The sequence below is a fragment of the Neophocaena asiaeorientalis genome, unplaced genomic scaffold, assembly GCF_003031525.2.
Source record: "Neophocaena asiaeorientalis asiaeorientalis breed wild unplaced genomic scaffold, Neophocaena_asiaeorientalis_V1.1 scaffold31, whole genome shotgun sequence".
NCBI classification, from domain to species: domain Eukaryota; kingdom Metazoa; phylum Chordata; class Mammalia; order Artiodactyla; family Phocoenidae; genus Neophocaena; species Neophocaena asiaeorientalis.
In genome coordinates this window covers 1,924,593-1,936,290 of record NW_020175320.1, presented here as the reverse complement: position 1 = coordinate 1,936,290, position 11,698 = coordinate 1,924,593, and positions in this window count along the sequence as shown.

The window sequence follows — 11,698 nt, the reverse complement described above, 5'->3', positions numbered from 1 at the left end:
GGGGAGGGGGGAGGGGGAATTGGGTGAAGGTGGTCAAAAGGTACAAACTTCCAGTTATAAGGTAAATAAGTACTGGAGATATAATGTACACCATGATAAATATAACACTGCTGTACACCGAATATGAAAGTTGTTAGGAGAGTATATCCTAAGAGTTTTCATCACAAGGAAAAAATATTTTTTCTTTTATTTTGTATCTATATGAGATAAAGGTTGTTCACTAAACTTACTGTGGTCATCATTTCATGATGTATGTAAATCTGCCACAGCACTTGGCATGTGAGATCTTAGTTTCTTAGTTCCCTGACCCCTGCAGTGGAAGGGCAGAGTCTTAGCCAGTGGACCGCCAGGAAAGTCCCTTGAGGGCCTCTCTTGAAAGCCTGGGCTATGGGCAGCTTTGGAGGTGAGGCATAGGAAGGCTTAGAACAGGTCCCATGGCAGGAGGATACTCAAAATCTTCCAAAATAGGGATTGCTGAGGAGAAATAAAGACCTCAGGCAGATTTAGGTCTTAAGATTTCAAAGCTGGCTAAGGCTCCCACAGAATTCTGCCGCTTGCAAGCAGCAGAGAAAATGAATGATGGGGATATAGAAGTCAAGTCAGGGTGCTTCCAGGTTGAGTTTGGGAGAGGCTAAGCGGACAAACGAACTAGTGGGTTGGAAAGCTTACCATTAAAGTTGCTGGACAAGGCATAAATGGAGAAAATGGCCTAATCTTGTCATAGGAAGTAGGGAAGGAGTTTTCACCAAAATCATACTTGATCACACTCAAGTTCTTGATTTGATATACGGTCCTTTTGGAAGTTGACTATATTATAAAATATCCTGTTTCATTATCATAACTAGACTATATCTTCATGCTCTGCAGTTACTATGAAGGTATGCTAATTTTTCCAATTCCTTCCAAAACCAATTCTGGCAATCCCAATTTTTTTTCTCCCTCACAGTATCAATTTGATTTCCTCTTTCTTCCACCTCTCTACTGAGGTGTCTTTTGGTTTGTACCTACCTTGTATTGTATGTATCCTGTGTATTCTTGACAATCTCTGGATTCAATTTAGAAGCTTGAGTGAGAAAAAGACCTTAAGTCTGTGTCTGCCAGTAAACTGACCAGTAAATACCAATTCCTGCAAACCTGCCCCATGCAAATTCTCTGAGAATTCCCTTGGGTCTTTTCTACTTTAAGTTTTCCTTGCTCTCCTGGACTCCTAGCAGAATTGACTGCGTTATATCTTTTTCAATGTGGAGCTATTATTGCAGGTTTATCTTGCCCAGCCTCCCCTGCTCTTCCAGGACCTTGTAGATTGTAGTGTCCCAGATCACCAAGGGACTATTAACTTTTTCCTACCTACTATTATATTATCTATCTATCCCTGATGTCTTTTTTTTTTTTTTTTGCGGTACGCGGGCCTCTCCCTGTTGCGGCCTCTCCTGTTGCGGAGCGCAGGCTCCGGACGCGCAGGCTCAGCGGCCGTGGCTCACGGGCTCAGCCGCTCCGCGGCATGTGGGATCTTCCCGGACCGGGGCACAAACCCGTGTCCCCTGCATCGGCAGGCGGACTCTCAACCACTGCGCCACCAGGGAAGCTCCCTGCTGTCTTTATAGAGAATCATAAGTTTGCCTTTCTTATTTGTTTGTACCATTTATACTACTAGAAATGTGTAAGAGTTCCTCATCAGCACTTAGTATTGCCAATTTAAGAAATTTTTCCAATGGAATAAAAAAAATTTTTTTTGTCAATGGAGATTATATTCCTTAGGAAAGAAAGCATGTGTGTGTGTGTGTGTGTGCGCGCGCGTGTGTGTGTGTGTGTGTGTGTGTGAGGGGAGTATATATATTTCCCTAGGACACTGCCTAAGGTAATTAGTAAGCAGGGCAACTAAAATGAAAGTCCGGTTATGTATTTAGGAAGCTATATAAGCACAATTCCAATACTTACCTTATGTGTATTTGGAAATACACATAAGGTATATTTGGAAATAAGACAGGAATTCTTGTTTTGTTATTAAGAAAGAATAGATAAGGATAGTGGGAAATTGCTTAAACGCTTATTCTTTGATATTGAGGACTGGAAATAATTGCATTTTCTTTTTTTCTCCTTGGGTAGACACCTCATGTTATTGTTTAGCTTCCCATGGCTTTTTCAACCTTTTAGTTTCTGTTATAATTATCAGACCCCTTTTCTAACAGGTTCAGATGGACATGACATTGCTAGGTGCTATGTTTAAGTTTCAGATGCCAAGGTGGCTTTCAATGTCATCTACATGCTGATGACTTCCAAATTTGTTTTTCCAAGCTAAACTTCTTTTCCAAACTAAAAATTGTCTCAGACTTGGTCAGTGAGAGTTATATATATATATATATTTTTTGATGGGCACCTACAGTTTCCAATTTTTTTTACCATTGTGAAATACAGTGAAATTGTGTTGCCACAGACACAAACCTACCTTCAGGGCCTTTGCACTTGCTCCTTCCTAAGCATAAAATCTTCCCCAGTTTCCTTCCTTAATTTCTTTCAGATCAATTCCATGAGCTGATCATTGTATTTAAAATTGCAACCTTCCCCAGCACTCCCTGTCCCCTTCTCTGCTTTTTTTCCCCTCCCTCTGACCATCACCATCTGACACACTGTATGTATTCTGCTTTCTAGCCTTTTTTATTCTCCTGGCCCCATTCCATGATTGAATGCAAGCAGCACAAGAGCAGAGGTTTCATTTTGCTCACTGCTGTTTCCCCAAAGTATGGAACTGTGCCTGGCACATGGTATGGACTCAACTAATATTTATGGAATGAAGAGAATAAGCATTGCCATGGTCATTTTTTTTAAAATTTATTTTATTTATTTTTGGCTGTGCCTGGTCTTAGTTGTGGCACATGGGATCCTCGTTGAGGCATGTGGGATCTTTCATTGCGGCGCACAGGCTTCTCTCCAGTCGTGGTGTGCAGGTTTTCTCTTCTCTAGTTGTGGCGCGCAGGCTCCAGGGCACGTGGGCTCTATAGTTCGCCGCATTCGGGCTCTCTAGTTGAGGCCCATGAGCTTAGTAGTCATGGCGCAAGGGCTTACTTGCCCCGGGGGCATGTGGGATCTTAGTTCCTTGACCAGGGATCTCACTGAGTCCCCTGCATTGTAAGGCGGATTCTTTACCACTGGACCACCAGGGAAGCCCCACCATGATCATTTTTCTACATCTTTGTGTGATTTTCCCATTTCAATACTTTTTTAAGTTAATCATTTCAATTAATTGACAAAAGCCAGGATATGGCTATTACATGATAGTCTTTCTCCTTTTGTTCTTTAAGAAAATCAAGTTTTGAGTCAAACTCTGACAAGATATTAACAATTGGGCTTTTGGAAACATTGACTGAGAAGAGTCCCATTTTTCAGATAAGATTTATTTTAAACACCACATTTCTTTCTCCAATCACTGTATTTATCTGACTGTAGCACTGAAAACACTGTAGTGCAGCCATTGGTTTGTTCTGCTTGCAAACAGAATGTGTTCCTCCTGGGTGGGAAGCAAATTGCATTCAACTCTGTAGGCCAAGCTTCTAACTCAATAAGTTTGAATGAATCAATCAGTGAGAAAGGTTGAAAGTTTAGGAATCTTTCTCAAAAGAACAATCTGGTTATGCTTATTAATGCAGGTATAACAAAGAATAAAAATTATGTGCAGAATGGGGATAGAATGGTGTGGAAGGCAGTGATAGAAGGAGTCTTTACCTTCCATTGAAGTTTGACCTGGGAGGAATGATTGTTCCATGAACAGCATTTTCCTTCCCACTGTGACTCCATTGAAGATCTGGATTTCCATGCCTGTTTAATAACTGACTGCTGGAAGAGCAACAGCCATCAAACACTTAGGAAGAAATTCAGATGGCCCAGTCAGTCTTAATTTTGGCATAATGCTACTGGTTATTCCTCCTAATGATAAAAACTTACTTCTTCCTGTGCCTTCATTTCTTCATAAAGTGAATACTGCCAAAGTACGGGGGCAAATAACTAACAAAAAATGTTATGACGACCTTTGCAGACATCAAGCTTTGAGTCAAGGGAACACAACCCTCCTCTGGCTTCTCTCTAAGGTGTTGAGGCCAGTTTTCCATTGCTCGCGACGCAGATATGCCTCAATGGTGTCATCTCTGACCTGGCGTCCCATTAATGTACCTATAAACATACAGTTGAGAGACCCTAAAACTTTTCCCTCAGCCCGAGAGTCCCTCGGAAAAAAGATAATAACAAGAAAACGTTGACAACGCTCTCCCTCTTCAATACTCTCCTTTGACCTTAAAAAAAAAAAGAAAAAAAATGTCAAGAGAGACGAGGGCCAAGGGGAGGGGTAAGGGTCGAGAGATGAGTCCAGCTCCAGTTTGGGGAAATCCAGCTCGCGTTTTGCCTCTCGCTCAGTAGTGCAGGGTCCAGGGAAGGCAGAGCCCCAGCTTCGCTCCCTGAGGTCTGTCCTGGGGAGACACTGCTGCTCCGGGGGGCTGACCTGGCGGGGAGTGGCAGCGCAGTCCGCTCCCGCGCCGCTTTGTGCGCGCAGCCGCTGGGTCCTCTGCTCCCGGGTCTGCCCCCCGGGACGCCCCCCTGCCCCGCCCCAGTCATGCAACTCTACCTGCCTTTCCGCTGTGGACCTTTGGGAAGCAGTCGCCCACCCCGGGGGCTCGGGCCCTGACCCTGCCGGGAGCCGGTAGGTGTTCGCCCGGGGCCAGCCCGCGCCCCTCGCGCCCCCCGGGGCCCCGGACTCCGAAGTTGTGGGGACGAGCGCAAGTTGGAAAGTTTGCCCGAGGGCTGGTGCAGGCTTGGAGCCGGGGGGACGCGCGCAGCCCTCAGAGCCTGAGGGGGCCAGTGGTGAGTTGGGGTTGGGGCAGAGGGCAGGGGTCCGGGGAGCCACACGCGGAGGCCGGAAGGCGTTGCGAGGGGCAGTGCACCGCTGGGGCTGGACGTGGGCCGGGGCTCGGCATCCGCGGGGCCGCCGGGGCCGCGGGGGTGGGCCCGCTCCCCACGACGACCCCATACCCAGGGCTGCTTGGGGCGCTTTTGTTGCGGGTGGTAAACAATGCCCCCCGGCCTGAGGACTCGGCTGCGGCGCCGGGTGAGGAGAGCTGGAGCGCCTCGAGGTAGGACCCCGGGCTCCGCTGGAAACCGGATTGGGCGGGGAGGGCAAGTGCGGCCTGAGGGGGGGATGCCTGACTGGGCCGGCGATTGATGCGGCTCGGGCTGAGGAGAGGGAAGAGTTAGGGCAAGTTGCGTGTAGGGAACCCTGGCTGTCGCACGCTCAAGCGTACCCCCAAACAAGTTTTCTCCCTCCCCTGTGCTAATATAGGGGGCCGGTTCCTTGAGAAAACATTTGGCACTTGACTCCTTGAGCTTTTCCGGGAGGGAGCTTCAGGGACGTAGCTTTTGGAGTGGAGGTAGTAGGAGAGTCTTGCCAGAGGCTGACCTGGAGTTACGCTGATCTGAGAAGAAGGGAGTGGAGGAATAGAACAGTGTTCTGTCAAAATGGCCTTCTAAAAACTCTTAAGAGCGCCACTCGGTCGCCGAACGCGCTGGCTTGCCGTCGCATCGGTCCCACTAGGGCGGAATCCCGGAGCGGGCCCCAAGGATGAGAGGTCCGCAGAGCCGGGTGCCGGGGACCGGCCGGGCGGCAAGTGAGGGGCCGGGGCTGGGCTAGGTCTCTCGCTGTCTCCCCCTCACCCCTCTCTTCTCTTCCTCCCCTCCCCTCCCTCCCTCCCTCTCACCCACACTCCCAAACGATTCGGCTACTGAGGGCTGTGTGCAGTCCATAAATTTCTACAGAAAGTGGTCGGGAAGTTGCTGGCCTGCCCCAATAGGCTTTCCACAGTAATGGGGAACACAGATTAGGCTTTTCTGACCCAATAAAAATTAATGTATCAACAAGAGAACAGATATTGCTTGAACTAGGAGTCTTTTCCCCCGCCGGCAACTCGTCCTCCTCCCAAATTAACCAGGTCGCTCCAGTGCCTCTTTCTCTCCTCCCCCGTAACACTCTCGGGCACACAAATGAGCTGCATGATATATCATAGTAAGGGTCAGTTTATAAAGACATGTTTGAAAAGTGTTTCAAGACCCTGAGTGAGGAAAAGATTAGGTGCACAGCCTAGTGTCGGCAGGGTGCGCTGAGCGCTTGCACCCACATGAGTTGAAGGGCGGCGCTACAGGGTAGCAACCCCAGGTCCGCCCTGAACCAAAAAGGGACCATCCTTCTCTCTTCCCCATCTCAACGTTAAAGAGTGAAATAAAAACGTTGGCTTCCTCAGTCCTCACTCAGGATGCCAAAATGAATATGGGAAAGGTGTTTGTGAACCAGTTAGGGCGAGAGCTTTTTAAGGCATATTAGGAATTTTGTCTACAATTAAACAAGGCGGGTGTGTAGATAAGGATGTGTTTGGGGATTGGTCAGCGTTGTTTCTAAGAACTAAAAGCCTCAGGTAACGTGATGTTGGGTGCGCTTCCTGATTTTATTGGTTTTATTGGTTTGTATTAGTTACACAGGTTAAAGCCCAAGTCCCTTGCCTCCCCAATTAAGAGATCTTAATTAGGTTGGTTGTCAATGTATGACAGTGTTTAAAACAATGTTATGATTTCAATTAAACCGAATCAAGTATGAGAGTTATTAGTATATGCTGTCTGTATCTCTTTGCAAAGATTGGTAGCTCAGATTAAGAACTCCTGGATCACTGCTTACCATTTTAATGAGGGTTAACTATGGCTCCCAGCTCTGGTCTTCCAGAATTGATTGGTTGGAGGTTTGGATCACCTCTGTCCCTGCCCTTTGTTTCTCTTCCTCCTCCAATCTTCTTTATCTTGTTCGTCCCTCCCCTCCCCCACCCTCTTCTTTGCCTCTGTATTTTTCCTTCTCTGTACACTTAAGTTTCTCTTTTTCCACCCCCTCCACCTTTCTAGCTTTAGTCTTCAGCATTTTGATCCCAGTTGTCTTTTTATATTCTAGCTTTATTACTATATAGTCCTTCCCCTTCCCCTTCTTTTTGGCTTTTTTTTTTTTTTCCATTTTAGACATTTTCTTCCTTCTGCTTTTTCCTCTTCTTCCTAACGTGTTTTATGCTTTTCTTGTTTTTGGAATGGTCATTCCATCTCCATTTAACTTGTCCCTTCCCTTTTCTGTGGCCCTTTTTGGCCTTTTTTTCTTCGCTCTCTGCAGGGCAGCAGGGGTGTTTTACATATGGAAGGAGCCTTTAACTAAATCTGCTGGCATTCTAGTGAGTTTGCCTCCACAGCCTTTCCATGTGCCGAAGGCTCTCACACTTCCTGTGGTACAAAACTATCTAGGAACAGCAAGCAGCCCGCCCACCTCCTCTTCCTTTAGAACTAAGTTGCTGGAGGAAACTAAGCCAGGTGGTGCCTTTTAAAAAGAAATGTTTTAAGTCTTGTATTTCTCAGCCAAGTGCAGTAGCCTTTAAATTCTAAGGAGCTGAATGGAGTGACTATTAAATCAGAGTTTCTTTTGCAACTAGCTCTATGTATGCAAATACCACTTTTTTGGCCACTGCTGGTGGTGGGAAGGATTGCAGTATAATTTTAAATTGACATGTGGGCTGGATGGTTACATCAGTTCAGCCACTTCCTGCCCAGGGGACTTTGGGAGATACAGAAGGAGGAGGGGGGATGTAAGTGGGAGAGAATTTTTCTGACACAGTACTGTCGATATTGTCCTTTACAGACAACTGATACAGTTTAGGAAGTCAGCTTTTCAGTTTCTAGGCAAGGTGATCACATCAAATAATTGCTTTTTTTTTTTTTTTAAGACTCTTTAGGGAAAGGCTGACTACTTAGTAAGCTCAGATAATATTGAGGCAAAAGTCTGATCCTGTTTGTTGACCAATTTTGTTAGGTATGTTTAAATTACGTGTGAATAATTAGCAGATCCTTACATAAGCCCTGGGGCCTGATCTTGCCACTTCTCCTCTTTCTCTGTAATCTTATATTTTCTTCCTTGGGCTGACATCTCTTTTCATGTTTCAAATTATGAGTTGGCCCTTATCTCCTGGACAGTAATATTTGGATCTCAAACACTACTCCAGTTCCCTATGTCACAAGGACATCTTAGGAAAAGAAAAAAAAAATTTTTTTTATTATGGGTTAGGGGTCTTGGTGCCCTCTGGTGAAAAGACTAGTTAAATAATGTTTTGCATCCCACAGTTGTAGGGAATTTTGTTTGTTTGTTTGTTTCACTTTGTTTTCTCTTCTAGGAAAACAAAAACTCACAGGATAGTGTCAATTAACTGCATGTGGTTCCCCCTCCGGGGCCTGCTATATATGTTTGATAACAGGGACATTATTCTCTTATTTTCTCTCCAATCATGTTATCCTGTAGCATCCTCAGTAGCACTCAGACTCTTGAATATACTCTAGAGTAGAATAAAACTGATTCTGAGAAATATTGAAATGTCAGTTTTCATCAAAAATGAAAAACAGAAGTGGAATTAGTATTTAATTGTAAATGTATTTTTCTATGACTTAAACACTGTAGTAAATAAAAGCACAAAAAAGGAAATAAAGCATTTAATAATGTCTACAAATTCATAAGGAAAATAAATTTCAGAAGATCTGTGCGGATAATTCCATATTTAAATGTGGATCTATATAGTAGAATGGACTCCTCCCCTCCCTCCAGCCCTGGGGATAACTTAGTTTATTTACAAAAGGGGTTACATTTCATCAGTGGAGCCAAGTAAAATTAAGATCTTGTGGGAGTCCTTATTTTGTTTCTGATTGTTTCTTTGGCTGGGTGGTACCCAGTGGTTTCTTCCCTGCATTTGGGTTTTTCAGGGGTCATTGGCCTCTTTCACAATCTCATAAAAAGGCTGTTACCATTCAAAGAGGCCACATCTTTCCAATCCATGTTGCTCATACCTTTTCCATTTCCTTGACAGGCTTTTTCAAGAGATAAGGTTTGAATAGTAAACATTATCTTAATTACAAGTCTGGATTTCTAAAGCACTTCCATTTAAAAATATAAAAGAATATATGAGACAGAGATCAATTTATAAACTACTTTCAAAATCAGATCCCATGACACCCTCTGGCATATTCAGATTACTTGCAACATATATGAATTTTAATTTTCATGGCTGATTGCAATATTTAGATTATAGGCTCTTAATAATTTTTTAGCAAGGTAATCCTGATATAAGAGATAAAGCATGTTTAGACAGATATTGTTGAATTTCTAAAGAATGGAATGGATTGTTTTTTGTTATCCGAAAAAACATCCTTATAAAGATTGCTGACTTTCTGGAGATTAGAATTGGAATGTCTTTTGTTTTCTAAAAATGCTGGTTACAAAAAGCAGTGGTCTTTGGAGAAAATATCCTACAGCTTTTCACAGCCAAAGAGGTAGTGCAGCCAAACTTTTTTTTTTTTTTTTTTTTTTTTTAGGAAAAGGGGGAAAGCCATAAGCTTAGATGCCAAGAACTCAAGTGGAGTATTCTCTGGCCTAGTATTTGTATTCAGCACAGGTTTATCAAAATGTTATTTTTCTTGTGGTTAATGTTATCACTAATGTCTGTTTTAAAAGTCTTTCTTAAAGGCTCAATGCCTTGACTCTAAATGTTGTTCTCTGAGATCTTTTATTATAGTGTGTGGCCTACAACATGTTAGATGAGAACAGAAACAAAAGAACTAGATCTTGTTTTGCAGGATACGGCAGACTGAGGATTAAACTTGTTCTACAATAATGATAACTACCATTAAGCTTCTGGCTAGTAATGTTTCTGATCTGGAAATTGAACCCATGTCTACCTAATTCCAAAGTCCTCCTCCTTACCTCAGATATCACAAGGATGAAACCACTACCACTAGGTTTTCCTCAGAGGAAAACATTGATATCTCAAAATAACCTGATTTCAGATGCAGAAACCTTGACTCCTGTTAAGTAGTTTGCTGAAGGACACAGCTGGTGATCACAGATTCAGATTCAGGGTTTTCTGATGTGACACCATCTCTAGCCACTAAACCAACTAGTGCATCCCAGGATTACCAGGATCAGATGAGTACAACAAAAACAAAACCAAAATTTGAGAATCGGTAGAGGGCTGTCAAATTTTTACTTTGCCAAGTAATAACATTAAAAAAATAAGCCTATCTCCACCCTTTCACAAAAAAAGGACTTTTATTACTTTATTTATTTATTTGGCTGAGCCTCGCAGCTTGCGGAATCTTAGTTCCCCAACCAGGGATAGAACCTGTACCCTTTGCTGTGGAAGTGTGGAATCCTAACCACTGGACTGCCGGGGAATTCTCCACGTTTTTTTAGGAAGGACATTTTAATGAGCGAAAACAGGAAAGCATGATTAAATAATAATAAATTCAACCTTATGAAAAACTTTATACGGCCTCATTTTTTTTTTTTAAAGAAGTGTAGTTGATTTACAGTGTTGTGTTAGTTTCAGGTGTACTCAGCCTCTTTTTTTTTTTTTTTTCTCATTTCGCCACAGACTGGTGATCACTTGGTTGCAGACCAGTTTTTGGTAACCATTCTCCTACACCAGATTTTCTTACAAATCCAGCAACCTGTCAACTGTTAAAGAATCCTCACCCAGTTTGTTGTCACACTCTTGATTCCATGATCTTTAGGAAGTCTACTGATATATTTTGTATGGTGAGCTTCACTCTTCCTCATAGCTTGGTCTTATTTGGGGTCAGGGAGGCAATCTGAGGAGACAAAAATGCAACTGATGACTCTTAGTCAGTCCCGTTTCGTTTTCTCCTCTTTTCTTATTTTCAAATAATAGTTGCTTATCTAGTATGCTTTACTGTTCTAATTATCTCATTTTCTCTTTATTTCCAATTTCTTTGCCTAGGCATTGATCATGAAACTTTTGGGACCCTTGGTAGATGGGAGTTTAGAACCATCAGTCTTTGGATTAAGTCGGGTGAAAGAGGAAGGAGGGACATCATTTCTGGGTGTGGGCAGTGCCCGCCACAATGCTTTCCTTATACAGAGGAAGTACTCAACAGTTATTTGTTGGACCTGTGAGTCTTAGTTGTAACCTAATCTGTAAATACTAACTCCCAAGAGTTTACGCTACTTTTGTGTGCATGTATAAAACTCAAAATTTGTGTATGGTTAATTGGAATATGGTATTAATGTTACTGGATCTCCAAAGAGTAGAGTTTCTTGGATAATACAAGCCTCTTCTTCCTCTGGCTTTACCAGCTTTACTGTCCAACAGATGATACCTCTGTCTGTAGGGTGATGTGCTGAGGAAAGAGCTTAAGAGATAACTTTTTAAGTATCCATATTTGTAAAGATTAGGATTTGAGCTTTAAACTACATGTAACTGCAGTAGTTGTGGTTTTTTTTTTTTTTTTTTTTGGTTGCATTGGGTCTTCCCTGCTGCGTGAGGGCTTTCTCTACTCATGACGAGCAGGGGCTACTCTTTGTTGCTGTGCGCGGGCTTCTCATTGCGGTGGCTTCTCTTGTTGCAGAGCATGGGCTCTAGGCGCGCGGGCTGCAGTAGTTGTGGTGTGCAGGCTCAGTTGCTCTGCAGCATGTGGGATCTTCCCGGACCAGGGCTCGATCCCATGTACCCCGCATTGGCAGGCAGATTCTTAACCACTGCGCCACCAGGGAAGTCCACAGTTGTGGTTTCTAATGTAAAGAAACTCCCATGCTTAACTTATTCAAACAACTTCATCACCTTAATCAGTTGTCACA